General features: G+C 58.1%; 1 long non-coding RNA gene across 1 annotated transcript; it reads left to right on the forward strand.

The window, feature by feature from the left end:
• The first annotated feature begins 778 nt into the window (after positions 1–778).
• Positions 779–2,505, forward strand: LOC123284413 (uncharacterized). Its single transcript, XR_011502457.1, has 3 exons — positions 779–959; positions 1,566–1,673; positions 2,338–2,505. It is a non-coding gene; the product is annotated as an uncharacterized lncRNA (long non-coding RNA).
• The last annotated feature ends 2,302 nt before the right edge of the window (positions 2,506–4,807 follow it).

A 4,807-nucleotide genomic window follows, 5' to 3' on the forward strand; every position in this document is an offset into this window, starting at 1 on the left:
GGAGCCTAATAGGGCTGTCCACCCTGAGTGTCCCACAGTCCCAAAGGAATCTGGACTTCTGCTCCTCCCCACCAGCTGCATAGGAGGATAGGAGGGCACTCTGCATTTTCCTAGGAAGATTAGAGAAAACGTTGTCACTTCCCACTAGGCCCTGAGTATCTTTGAATTTTGCCTTTTTTGGAAAATGGAACCTCGACAACGAGGGTCTCCAAACTCCCTTTAATGTAAGAGAAATAACCATCAGCGTGTTTTGGAAGTCAAAGGGATTCTCAGAGTGTGTCACTGCCTTGTACACTGTTTCCAGACTGGGGCGGTGTGGGGTGGCCACATAACATGTCCCTCCAGGTTGGGGCCCAATGAAGCCTCAGGCAGTTAGAGGGGCTGGCCCTCAGCCCTCACTTTGGACGGCTCTCAGTTCTGACCCACAGGACCTAGAGAAGCCACCTGGCATACCTAAGCCTCTGTTCTCCTCTCTAGAGAGGGGGTGTCTGTTGAGGACTCACTGGGCTGGTGCTCTTCACAGAGGGAGGTCTGTTGTCCCTCAGTGAGCAAATGGCCTCGAGGGAGATCAATGTGGAATCCTTCACACGCCCAAAGTCAGATTGTACTGTGAGAGCCCAGAACCTTGGTGAGTGTGGGAGCTCCTGTGTCTCCTGTCGCACATGTCTGGGAGGGGCTAGGATTTTGTGGGTCAGCTGCAGACCTCGATAATGCTGGTGGTTCGCAGTGGTGGCCCTGACCCTGTGTCCTCTTCATCCCACCAAGAGTGAAGATGAGTCCACTCTGTCTGTAACTGAGGCCTGCAGGATGTGTGCCCTCCAGGCAGGCATGATGCAGAGGCTCTCAGAGACTGTGCTGCCAGCCTTCCCCAGCAGAGTCCTCTGCAGTGTCATCACCTCCCTCTGCAGCTACTCAGGCTCTAGCACAGCCCACCAGGTCCTGGACCAGCTGTTTCCCAGGTGACTGCCTGCTTCCTCCTCAGCACAGTGGTGACTCTGCCCACTGCCAGCTGTGTCTTGCCTTGGGAATGTCACCACATCTCTCTGAGCCGGAGTTGGCTCCTCTGAAATGTGGGGTGAGAGAGGATGAACTTGCTAGGCTTCTCCCAGGGATGAATGGGATCAGCCATCCAGGTGCTTCCCTGGTGCCCGGCTCTGCAGAGAGGGTGGTGGGCCATGCTGTGGTTGCTGGTGGTGATTATTTCTCTGTCCCCCATGGAAAGTAGTCTTCACTTCACCTCTCCCTTCACTGGCTTGTGGCTTTTTGAGTTTGGAAAAGCACCTGGAGAGCACCCTGTCAAAGAGTTTGAGATGCCATCCAGCTGGTCCTGGTGCTTGTCCTTGGTGTAGCCACTTAGGGATCTCTAGGGTCACAGAGGGGCCACAGGCCCACTCAGACACCTGGGATGGTTCTGGTTGGAGGTCATTCAACAATGTCTATGAAGGACCTACTCTGAGCAGGACTTCTGGACACACCAAGTGTCACTCAGTGAATGAAGCAGACAGCCTCCCTGGTCCTCCCCTCTATTCTGAGAGTCAGACAGTCACACTTGACATCATTCACAGGTCCCATCTACCCTCCATCCCGGGCAATGCCCTCATCCCCTTTGGGACACATGGAGGCAGCTTGGCCCATTGCGTGCGGGATGCTGGAGGACAGGACCACCTCCCAAAGTGAGTGGTCTTTGGGTCGAGAAGAAGGGCCTCCTGTCTCTAGCAAACAGGGTGCAGGGCAAGGATGGAGGCTGTGGCCGCGTCAGGCCTGGGAGAACCCTGCATCTCACCCATCTTGTGATTCCCATGGGTGGGCTCAGTTCTGGTGGCTTCCACTCCAGCAGGACTGGACTCAAAGAGAGCTGTGCATGGGTCCCAGGCTCCTTGAGAATTGGAAGGGAGGCTGGGCTGTGTTGTCCCCTAGAGACCCACTCCCAGCAGAGTCCCAGCTCCTTGTGCCTCCCTTTATCCACATCCACCACTTGTGAGCGCCACCAGCAGGTCCATAGTAGGAGGTGCGTGAGCAAGCTGCTCACAGATCTGCTGGAGTCTTCATTCCAGTGGCCCACATACATGGAGGGCTAGAGTGGGCTGTGTCCAGACCCTTGGGGAGGAGAGTGTCGGTGGGAACAAGAGACTCTCACAGACTCTGTGTTCAGCCTGCTGGATGAGCAGACCTGCCACAGCCAGGTCAGCCAGCCGGGGCTCAGGGCTGGGATGGGGCCCCCCTCTGGAGGGGGAGGGTCTGGCACAGGGGCGCAGATGCTAACAAGAGTGCCTTGGGAGGCCGGTGTTTAAGGAAAAGCCAGGCCACTGACTCTCTGGCCCATCTGCCTCCCCGCAGTGCTATCTATTTCCTGCTGGGAACCTGGCTGGGCCAAGGGCAGGATTGCAGAGAGCCCCTGTGGTTTCCCTGTTGGGCCCTGCAGCTGGCCACTCTGCACGTCAGCTTTGGTGGCTCCCACGTGGAGGGCCATGCCTACTTTCTGCCAGGCCACCTGGAGCATCTCAAGGCCATTGAGGCCGAACGGAAAGGTGAGGGGACTGCAGTCTAGGAAGACTGTCTGTGTTGAGGTTCACGGGCTAGCATTCCCTTAGAAGCAGTGGAGTCCTTTCTATCTTTGGAAAGGCACAGAAACTGTCAGGTGTGTGTGTGAAACTTTCTCTTTATCCTGCTCCAGAGTCAGCTCCAAAGCTCCTGCCACTTCCAGAGCCAGAGCCAGTGCCAGCCCCCGGGCTGGAGCCAGCTGCACCTCCAGTCTCACCACGTGTGGTAGAGCTGGAGCCAGCAGCCCCTGAGTTGGCCACTCCAGGACCAGAGCAAGGGCCACCAGTAAAGGCAGCCCCAGAGCCCAGCTGCCCCTGGGCCATGACCACCGAGGACCAGCTGCGGGAGGAGAAACCGAACATCTTGGACTTCCCTCCCCAGCTGGTGGCAGAGCAGCTGACGAGGATGGCTGCAGTGAGCAGAGGAGCTCGCAGGGCGGGTGCCCCTGCCTTCCCGGTGCCATGAGCCACCCCACACCTGCCATTCCCTGCTCGGGATTCCGATGATCTGGGTCCAAATCCCTGCTCCCTCCCTTATCAACACTGTGACCTGGGCAGCTTTCTTTCTCCCCAAGCCTTCGCTGTCCCCTAGCGAACAGGGGACAGTAGAGACGGACACTCAGCACCTGCTGTATAGGGTGGCTGTGCCGATGAATGAGGTGGGAGAGAGTGGAAGGTGGGCAGAGTCTGGCCCTTTGGTGGGGGATGGGCACTCACTGAAGTGCTGCCAGGTCCTTGGGTGGATCCCCCATCTGCACAGGTGGCCCGGACAGCCTCAGCATTTATCAGGAAGGTGATGTGTATTGACTCCAGTGGAGACAGTCAAACAAAGCTGGGGGTTGTCCCTGCCTCAGGGGGAATGTGCATGGGAATGGGGAGTGGGACCCGAGGGGCACTGGGATGGGTGGATGATGGCCATTCTGGTGGGCATGTGTGGGCTGCCTTCTGGAGCTTGGAGGAAGTGAGACAGGGCTGGGAGCAAATGTCCCCTCCCTTCCCCACAGTCCTGAGTCCGGGGTCATCCTAGACTGGGTGCATTCAGTGGACACAGACAAAACCCAGGGACTCCCACAAGCCTCAGGCCACATGCTCTGCTTCCTGAGCTCCAGTTCTGATCTCACCCTGCCTGGGCCTATGGGGGACTGTGGACGCCTAGCTGGGGTGCGGCAGGACCGGGTGACACTCCGCATCTTCTGCAGGAGCTGTTCAAGACGTTGGTGCCCGCCCACTGCCTCAGCTCCATCTGGTCTGAGCGCGACAACAGGGAACGCGAGTCCCTGGCACCCACCGTCAGTGACACTGTGATGCACGACAACACCGTGGCCAATTGCATCCTCGTCACCTGCCTTGGGGACGCAAGCATGACAGCGCAGGACAGGGCCAGGGTGGTTGAGCTGTGGATCAGGGTGGCTGAGGTAAGCCTTGGCACGCCCTGTCTGGATGCATGGGAATTGCCTCTTGTTTCTCAGCTCTCAGGATTGAAGTCTGGGGTCTTAGTCCCTGGACTGTCCCTTGACCCTCATGCCAGGGCCACGTTGACCTTGACTTGAGGTCCCAGTGGGGACAAGCTCACTTCCTTCCTTGTGTTGAGCTACAAATCCTTGTGCCTGGCAGTGTTACTCGTCGGGTGGCAGGTGTGCCCTCCCTGGCTTCCCTGGGCATGTGTCTCCTCCAGGACAGGAGAAGTCCGTGAGGGGACAGAAACCAGAGGCAGCAGAGCTTCAGCTCCCCCTCACAGCTCCATCTCTTCGCTTCCCCAGGAGTGCCGAGGCCTCAGGAACTTCTGTTCCCTCCACACAATCCTTTCTGCCCTGCAGAGCCCTGCCATTGCCCATCTCCAAGACTCCTGGGGACAAGTTTCCAGGTGGGTAGTGGGTGGTCTGCTCTCCAGCCAAGCACCATGAGCGTGAGGTGGCCCAGGCAGCCTGATTTGGGTCGGCATGTCCCCCAAAGTCAGCTGAGACCACCTGGGAGACAGCGAATGCCGGGCACAGGGACTGACCTGGGTGCTGGGTCTCTGAGTCTCTCAGCGCCCTTAGGCCAGCAGTTCCATCCCAGGGATTCATTTCCTTCCAGACCAGATCCTGGCTTGAGCCCAGGTGGAGATTGTCAGGTGTTTCCTTTGCAGCAACAGAAGCCTCTATGCAGCTGAAACCAACACTGTTCCAAGGAGATCTGTTTGGGACATCTGGGAATGGAGGCCCCAAGGGACAAGAGGAGAGGCCCCTCCACAGTCCCATGGGGACCTTAGAGCTCAGAGCACCCCA

The sequence above is a fragment of the Equus asinus genome, chromosome 3 (genome assembly GCF_041296235.1).
Source record: "Equus asinus isolate D_3611 breed Donkey chromosome 3, EquAss-T2T_v2, whole genome shotgun sequence".
NCBI classification, from domain to species: Eukaryota; Metazoa; Chordata; class Mammalia; order Perissodactyla; family Equidae; genus Equus; species Equus asinus.